Here is a 9934-nt window from a genome sequence, read left to right as displayed (position 1 = left end):
AAACATTTTTCAATTATGAATATACTTGACTTAAATTTGTCTTTCTGCTCACTTCAATCACTTTTAAATCTGTCCTTGAATTCCCCTTGGAAATGCATATGCAGTGACAGGGTGACTGAAGGAAACAGCCATGCTAGTCTGAACATCTGTGAGATGTGAGTGAAATAAAAGAGCAAGTTCAAGTTACCCCTCCTAAAAAAAGTGACAGATGTGAGTAAGAGGCACCGCTCATGAGACACCTCTGTGGAGTAAACATTTTGGAATAATATTCCAGGCAACAACTACAGAGGCTCTAACAACAGATTGACCAGCCATTTATTACATTTCAAACAAAATGACTCAAAGGAAAATGTTCCAAACAGGCACCACTGGGCATTTGACTCAGCCCAAGCACTGTTTTAACTATTTCTTTGCCACATACATGTGCCTCCTGTAACCCATAACATTCTACATGTGCACAGCACATCTGACTAGTTTTTCCACCACCTTTCTAAAGCCTATAGCTATCACAGGGTGCTGTTGTTTCCTCTCAGTGTGGGATGCCAGGTCCAAACTAATTATTTAGCTATTTTAAACTTTTTCTTATTTTGTTTATTTTTTTTTTCTTTTTCCCCTTTCTTAAATAACACTAGCATTCTGGGTTAGCTGAAGGGCTAAAGGCTGGTTTTAATTTAAATATAAATAAAACCAGAAGTGACTGTGTGATTGTACTAAAAATAAATTGTTTTCTGTTCTAAATGTTTCACTGATCTTAAAATTGGGGGAGGAGGGAAATGGGACAGGATGTCCAACTCTTTTTTAGTCTGAGGGTGCCTCAAATCCATGGCATTCTGACTCTAGAGAAGTGGGTTGTTTCTGAGATACCATCACTTTATCTGGAAATGTATTTACCACACTTTACCAGCACATCTATTCAGAATGTGGTTCAGAAATCATGAGGGGAAATCACACACTGTTAAGACGGAGCATTCTTGAGCAAGCCCCAGTTATGGCAAATTCAGCAGCAGAAAAAGAGGCTGTGGTGAGCGCAGTTACTGAAATTTTCCAAATAAATAAAGCAAACAAGTTGCTCCAGGAACAAACTTGTACCTATATGATTTATAATAGCAGGAGTTGGGCCATGAAGGCAAGATGAACCCAGTGAACCAGCAGTCACAGGCCACCCGTGGGCTGCAGGGCTGCCCGCAGTGCCTTCGCTCCTTGTAACCAGTCTGTGACAGCTGGGACAGACCTCATCTGCTCCGAGGTGTGTGTGGCTTCTAGCAGTGCTCAGCAACTTCTACTGGCTTGCAGGCAGCTGATGAGCTCCAATGTGGGTTAGTATCAACAGGGAAAAATATAGGGATCCTATTTACAGCCTGCTGGCAGCAGATAGGTAAAAAAAAAAAAAAAAAAAAAAGCCCTTCTCCAAAATCAATGTTTTCTTTACTGAGGGCCTCCTTAGGTGTACATTGGAAACAATTCTGTCTGTCTTCCACCACAGTTCAGTCACCCTACAGTTTGGTGTGCCAGCCAGTAGTAGTTAGCAGTCCAGAATCAACAGGTTTCTGCTGTTGAGCAGTACCAGACTATATTGGCCGAAAGCAAATGGAAAATATTAAATGTGACATGGCACCTGATGAATGGTGATAAAGAACAAAAAGTAAAGTAGGGACCGTGGGCACCTTGGCTCTTTTTTACCCTATTTGAGGCACAACACACTGGCCCGCACCTCTGGTGAGAGGAGTGTTTCAGCAACAGGACTCCTCCCCTGCAGCATAAACCAGCCCCTCCTCTCACTCCTCATCAGCCACTCTAAGCTCAGAGGATGTCACGGGACTGATTCTCTAGTCCTGTCACTGCCACCCTGTACAATCATTTCATCCTGAGCAAAGCCACTAAAAAACAAAATTAGTGTGAACTCAGTGAATTTCCATTGATAGCAGGAACTTTACCCCTGCAGTTCAAAACCATGGCTGGCCATCCGGTGCACAGAGAATGAGGGAGAAGTGCAGCCTCTGAAGAGAGGCTGAAAGTAGGACCCTTGTATTTTTGCCTTTTTCTGATTATCCTGTTAGTCCTCTGTGCCTGCACCTCTGCACATGAATTTCTCCGTGTGAGGGGCTCCCACGTCCAGAAACCTGTGTGTTACTACCTCTTGGCATTTGATTTAAGGCTAAAATATTTTTTTCTCTTTACCACTTTAATAAGTCAAGTTATGGGGTTCAAGTGCTACATACTCCATGTCCATTCTGACTTCATTCTTTGGATCCTAGGTGCTCATGGAAAGGTACTATTAAGGCCCTTGCTAAGGGGTATCTGTTTTTTCTCAACAAGTCAGTGGAGTGACATTTCAGAACCATGAACACTGTCATGTTAGATTTGCTGCCTGATTTACCAAGTGGCAGTGGTGCCTTGTTGGGGCTACCTAAAAACAGAGGCTAGACAAAATTAAGAGGATAAAAAGTGGTTATATTTATTGAAGGACCTTCAGGTATGTTTATGGCAGTCAAAGCCCACCCAGGAGCTACACCCAAAAATGGATGACGGGTCACAGGTTTTCATACTTCTATAAGTTTGATCCCTTTGCATATCAGGGGTTAATCCTCCAATTACATCTTCAGGTAATGAAGTCACTTAACCCAGGTTTTCTCCCCCACCAGCTCCCTGTTTACATATCTTGGGGCCTGAAACAGTAAGGTGTCCCTGGTTTCCAGGCCTAGAGAGGAATTGTTTTGTCTGACCAAAATGCGAGAACAGTAGCTAACACTGTAAATGGAGTTTAGAGTGATACACTACAAATATATGAGAAATATAAAAGCTCAAATCCTAAGGCATCAGCAGATGCTCCTCAGACACTGCATTCTGTGACAAAGGGTTTTGTGCAGGCACAGCAACCTCTGTCTTTGCTAACACAGCCCTACACCACCAAAGCACCTGAGAACCAAACAGCTCTGACACTGCTGGAGATGCTGCGCTGTCTGTTGAGGCTGCCTGTTGTAACTAGACAGATGTATACAAGGAATGAAACAGGTGATGGATTTCTGTAGCAGATCATGAAGCGAAGCAGCCCCGGGCAGTGAAGTCAAGGATGGACTTTGATCAATGTCATTTCACTAGAAGCAGAAGGAAAAACAGCTACTTGCTACCTATTTTCCAGCATTAGCTCCCCTGCCCCACGGCCTTGTCTGGGGCCAGTGGATATAAGTGCCATCCCAGAGATTGAGTGAAGTCAAAGGAACTCGACTGTGCACAGCTCTGCCCTCAGGTAGAGCAGATTGCAAGATCAGGCCACGAGCGTGGGAGGGTTTTTGTGCCACTGGACTTTCAGCGTGGGAGGCTGAACTCCAGCACTCGGGCAAGGAAAAACCCATGCAGTGCAAGTTGTCTACCAGGAGGAGAGTGTTTGGAAAAACTCCTCCCTTTCAGTGTGCCACCAAAGGAGCAAAAATGCATGCCAGTGGACGGACATGCTGCGTTGCTGAAATAGTTATTTAGTCTCCAGCTAACTGGTGGCACCGCACACACCTTCCCCTTGGTGTTCTGCTAAAAAACAACACGCTCCTCAGGGCTTGACCTTCTCTAGGCTGGCCAGTTCTGCCAGGGCTTCGTTTATGCACCTGGCACATACTTCAATGAGCCACACTAGAGCAGGCAGCTAAAATAGGCTTTTTTTCTCCTCAAAAAGAGAAGAAAGGCTTTGTTGCAAACCATTCCAGTACTATCAGAACCCTTTCTGTACCCACCCCCATATCTTACTAAAAGGAATGTGCATGGTTATTATAATGATTCCAAGTTGTCACAATTAGATCCTGAAGAGTGTGGAATGTGCTTTTCCACATAATTTACTGTTTGCCTGTGATTCATGAAGCCTCTTTTGACATGAATAATTGGTCACTTCTTGTTTGTGTATCACCATGGTATATAGCTCCTAGCAGGCAAAAAAAATAGGCACAAAGCTAACATTTAATCATTACAGCCACATGCAACCTTCCCCCCACTCTCGCTCCCAACTCCTTGTTTTTTACCTCCTCCCATAAAAAGAAGGCACTGATTTTTTATGGAGGAAATAGTTCCTAAAAAAAACCCCATCCCAACAGTTTTACCTTCCTTAGCACTTGTTAGCAATCTTTTTTGCTCCATGCTTATTTTGTGTTTCACATTTTCCAGTATAAAGAAAACAACTGAAAAGTCCCTTACAAACAAAGTGCGATGGTGGAGAAGGAGGAATGTTCAGAGTGCATGGCTGCTGGGAATGGCAGCTTTCCAAATACCAATTTGTTTATTTCTCAGGGGAGATACAGTCAGGACAACACTTACCAATGGTCACCTGAATTAGAAAGCACATCAGTATGTTCTCAGAATAGCATTTCAGCTTCTAGACACTTTAATGACACTTAATTTTTACAGTGCAGTAAACTGAGGCACAAATTAATTTGTTTACAGTGACTACTCAGTGAGTCACTGCTCAAGCAACTCTGCAGTCAAGCTTTGATTTGCAAAACTCCTCCTCTGCCTTCAACTACAGCTTTTTAACCAGGCTGCATGATTAGCTCAATGTGACAACATCTGTGATGGGTAAGTGTGGATCTCCGTGTGTGTGTGGATATTGGTGCTTCCTGCCTAGAAAGTTGAGGACCACCTTCTGCAGTATTTTGACAGTATACAAAAAAAAATATCAAACAGACAATTATATTTGTCTTGACAGCATCGTACCATGATGATCCAAAAACACATCAGAACACAGAAGTCAGCAGGGACACTTAACAGCATAGGAAAAAAACATATTGGCTTAAGACTGGCTATCAATCCAGCCAGTCCAGTAGGTCATGTGATTCTGCAGAATCAATGCAAAAAAACTGAATGCAAAAGAAAAGAGAATATTTGTTGTTGGGAATATATGAGGACATTAATCTCCTTTTTACCACAAACCCAAAGCAACATCAGGTTTTAAGGCTGGAGAGAAAAAAAAAAAAAAAAGCTGAGTGGTTTTTACCTCATATAGACATGAGACAAAACCAAAGCCTCAAGATCTCATCTTGTTAAAAAACCGGAAGGGTGAACTGTGATGTTTTTGTTCTCCTTTTTTTTGGCAGACAGGTAGAAACAGGAGGGAGTGAAAATCTTTTGAGTGCTGGGGGTTAGGACGTGGGAGGAGAGAAGAGGACAAAGGAGAGAGAAAAACAACTGCTCAGAGTCTACTTTTCTGATTCAAATACACCTTAGCAGCACTCAGTGGAAAGCAGACTCAGAAGTGGAAAGAATTTCTGGATCTAGATCAAGACAGCAGAAATATCTTAATCTTTGCTGGGCCGTAATCTCCTGAGAAGGCTTGTGAGAATTTGATCCTGTCATTCCCAAACTAGAATCTTAAAACTGATTTGGACCAGAACTACACTTGGTTTGAAAATATTATTACTTCTTCCTGTAGAAAAAAAAAAAAAAAGAGCAAAAATGGAAAATAATTCAGCCAAACCCAAAGTGCATGGACTCATTACAAGCTCAGGAAATCAACTCTATTTAAATCCCTTTCAGCACCACTCTCCAACTTTAATAGTGCGTGTGTGGAAGCAAACATTACACACAAGTTCATCCTGGTCTCCTGCCTCCCTGTCCCCACCCCAACCCAAGTTCTGCATCTCAATGGTCACTATTTGTTTTTTCTTTCTGATTAGCCTTGTCAAGACTTTCTCTCACAACGATCATTTTCGTTCTTTTCAGTATTGCTCACTCCAAGGTTTCTGTGATCTTAAGCATTGCACCCTTGCACTCTTGTGTTCAGTCCACTCCTTGCTTTGCTGACTTCTCTGGTGCCAGCTCCCAATGCTGCTTGTTCCTTTCCTATCAGCTGCTTTGCTGTTCCCTTATTTTGTCTTCTCTCATCCAGTCTTGTGACCCTCAGGACAGAATATCTCAGTGTTGGCCGAGGTCACCCAACTTTTGTTTTCTGTTCTGTCATGCCGCTGGGACCCTCATCGGGAAATGTGTGCTGAGGAAGGAAGGACTTGGGAAGAAGGAGCAGTCTCTCCTCTGGCACTGGCACTGCACGCCACCCTCTTTCTCTAGACTAGGCCCTTTTTCCCTCCTTCGCCTGTTCTTATTCTCCCACCTTCTGATGGCAATAGAACAACTGTGTGAGATGAGGAGACTCGGGTTGGTTTTCCAGCCCCGCTGACACCACTGGAGTGGGGATCCACTTAAAGGAGCTGTCACTGAGGCTCCAATGTCAGTGCATGTCTGGTGGGTTGTCCTTGGCTGGCTCTGGATGCCCACCCAGCTGCTTGCTCACTGTCCTTCCTCAACAGGACAGAGAGAGAAAAACAAGAAGAAAAAGCTCATGGGTTGAGGTACAGGGAGCTCATCTTACTGTCAACAAAACAGATTCGTCTTGGGGAAAATGAATTTAATTTAATGCCAATTAAAATTGAGTTGGATGGTGAGAAACAAAAATTTAAAAAGCTTCTCTCCCTGTCCCCATATTTCTTCCCCAGGCTCAAATTCCCATGTGGAGACATGCTGGCTGTGTTTGGCACAAGGCAGCCTCCGCAGTTCCTCTTTACCAAAACCTTGACACCGACACCTAGTACAGTATGTATTTAGTATTATTTTATTATTATAAATTTCCAAGTTCCAGCATTGTTGCTATGACCCAGCCCACTGCGGGGCTGGGGCAGCGTGATGCCAATCAATCCCAGCCCCTCCCATGGATCAAGTTTCCCGAAGAGGCAGACTCAGAGGGTGGGTCGATGGGTGGCTCAGAAGCCTAAGCCGCACCCCCCTGGGCGGCACCTGGGTACGGAGAACTTTCCGGTTCTGGAAAGTTCTCCGTTACTCAGTTGTTCATTGGTTCTTTGTTGTACCTCCTGCCTCTTGGTTTCTCCCAGTGGTTCTTGTTAAATTGTATCCTCCCCCTGGCTTGTAACTCATTGGTTGTTTTCCCCTTTCCCCACAGTTTTCAAACCCCCTATAAAACTGGGGAAAAGCCCCTCGGCGAGATCTGAGATTAAGATCATCACCATGTTTGGGTTGTGAAACTTCTGACAATAAACCTGTTGAAAGCCATACCAGAACCCCCTCTCTCTTCCTTTATCTCTGAGCCAATCATTGGCTCCTATATCATTGGCCTATATCATTGGCTCCTGCCGTGTTTCCTCTGCAAAGGAGCCAGCGAGCGCGCCCAGCCAGGGCCTATCCTGATGCCGAAGTTGCTTCTGTGACGCACAGAGGTAACGCAGCTGGGCTCTGATTGAGGGCACGCCAGAGCTCGTGCTACGAGCACTGAACTGCGTTACAGCATCTAGGAAGTTCTCCTTTTGTTCTGAATCAGCTCTAACTTGTGCATGTGGATTCACTGGTCTATTCCTCTGCATGGTGCTGAAAAAACTGAGAATTTGCAGAACTGCAAATTATTAAGGGCTTTTATATTTTTTTAATTTTGAAGACTAGCAGCATGTTTCTTATTTTGGTTACAAATGTGTAGCATTGCTATTTTAATTTCATGCTTAGTGCAGTTTTGGCTTGTGCCATTTTTTTGGCCTTGGACTGTCTTTATGTCTAGGGACATTTTTCTTGGATGCTCTTCATTTCTCTTTAGTGTTTGATACTACCTTCTTTAGGGAAATAAACACAGTTTTAACTAGCCCTGGAAGTTGATAGCCCCTATATGTTGATAACTCAAGATCACTTTTTGCAATCATTGCTTTTTCTTCTTGCTTGCCAGGTAAGTCTCATACACTGAATTCACTTCAAAATGAGCGGACCTCAAACATGAGTAGAATCCACATGGCTCAGAATTATCACAGCAATCCATGGTCTAATCTGGAAATGGTGAAAACAGGCCTTCCCCAGGGAATATTAAAACCCTGATTATTCTGAGCAAGCATACCTAGTTGTTTTGTAATTTTCCTCTAAGCTAATGATGATGAGCCGTTTGCTCTACCTTCCTTTTGCTCCCTGCAGTGCTGCTCTCCTTGGGAAGTGCATAGCAGCAGAGCTACTTCACAGAACAAAATTGCTCTCCAGCATGGCCATTTATTCATGTCTCACAGTATCTTACATGTCAAATATCGCAGCGTTGGAAAAAAGAATATTCATACTTCACATTATTAACTTGGTCCTAGTGCAATATTAAAGCATTATCTACTTACAATACTAAATGAAATCTTCTTATAATGCTGATGGATCATTATTCCACAGTTTTTCCCTTTTTCCCATTGACAATCACAAGCTTCCTTTTGGTCTTGATTTGTACAATGAGAATCAGTAATTTTCTATTACTTTCCCAGTCAATTTAGGGTGTGAATTGAATACTCTGTGTGCTCTAATGGGTCAAATTCCATTGCATTGTCTTTGCTTTAATGAAATTTATGAGGACACAATAAGCTTTGCAAATTTGTATCTATGTCTGCTGAGAACCTGTGATTATTCACTTCTATTTATGCTCTTTATTTTTAACCTTAGTTTAGATATATCCACAGGGTAGCCAATAGAGAAAAGAATTACTACTTTTCCTCAGCAGTACCAAGCTTTCCTTCTATTCACTGGCAATCATATTTAAAATACAATTGCTGAGATTTAAGTTGTGGATCCTGCAAATATATGTTTTGACTGCTTCAGCTCTACCAATTTTATCTTGTTCTATTGTATCAGAATGAGGTAAGACTTGGAATTTCTACTGTGAAGAAACCTTTTTGTAAACTGGACCATGGACAGAAATCTGACAGATGGAGCACATGCTGGTTCCCACATTTTTGCCTTATCTGCATCCAAGCTGCCTAGCAGCCTGTCAGCTTGGTATGGAATGAGCCAAATAATGTGGGAGCGATTAATTCAGGGTCTGCATGATTTCACTCACATTTGTGGCTGACTGTCAACAAGAACTAGTGAGGACTCCACACTCGAGGCACAGCGGCTACTGCTCTGGGAGCTGGAGCAAAGACAACTGGTCAATTTTTTACACAAAGTTAAGTCCCTCTGTTTTCTAGTGTATCCTACAGCCGTGACATTTGTTTGTGGAAGGGGAGTGATCCTTTTTCTTCTGTATAATCTAAATAAAAAATGTTTGCCAAGAGTTTTGGTGTTACAAGACGCAGAATAACGCAACAGAATGGCACAATGCTTATGTTGTCTCATTAGTACCAGAAGACTGTAGGATCCCAAATGAAGATAGCATTAGTGGAAACCACCCCGCGAGTTAGCCCCAAGCCCTCACCCTGAGGGGCAAGTGAAGTTCCAACCATGTCACTGAGGTTAACAGCAGGACAGGAGAAGCAGGGCAGAAGTGTGACACCCTCCTTCAGGGGAGCCACATTCCAGCCATGGCTATTCCTCTGGCAATTTTATCACAAAATTTTCAATATTTGATGTTTTCTTTAACACCATACCTCCTGTGATTCTGGACATCTCAGATCTCATAAAGGGGAAAAAAGACTTGCCAGCACTTGCATTTCCAGTGGAAAGCTTGAATGTTAAGAAGTTAAAACCCACAAAGTACAATAAAAAAGCATGATTATTTATTAATAAAATGATTAAAACCACTGTGGCTTTTAAAAATACATGAAGATCTTGGCATATTTGATGATAATGTTTGACTAGGATTTTACAGCATTGTCAAGCACATATATCTTGGGGCACTATTTACTGAGAGGAAAACACAAGGGTAGAAAGTGGTCAATTCCTCAAGCCTGTCAAAAGAACTGCACACAAGTTGAATGATACGTGATGCCATTTCTGCAAAAAACCCCAAATTCCTAAACTGAGGGGGAAGAATTCTGTCCCATCAGCGGATTTTAAGCACAAGGACAAATTTTAAGGACAAAGGACTCGTGTTTGAAGATGTGCAGTAAGATCCACACCATACCTGTCACCAGAAGAATGACAAAAATTTTGCGATACTGGAAACCTCCTCCTTCTCTACGCAAAGACGTATCAGAAGTGATCACTAATAAAAAAGAAT

Source organism: Coloeus monedula, assembly GCF_965178545.1.
Source record: "Coloeus monedula genome assembly, chromosome: 4".
Lineage (NCBI taxonomy): Eukaryota > Metazoa > Chordata > Aves > Passeriformes > Corvidae > Coloeus > Coloeus monedula.
This window is presented reverse-complemented; position numbering follows the sequence as displayed.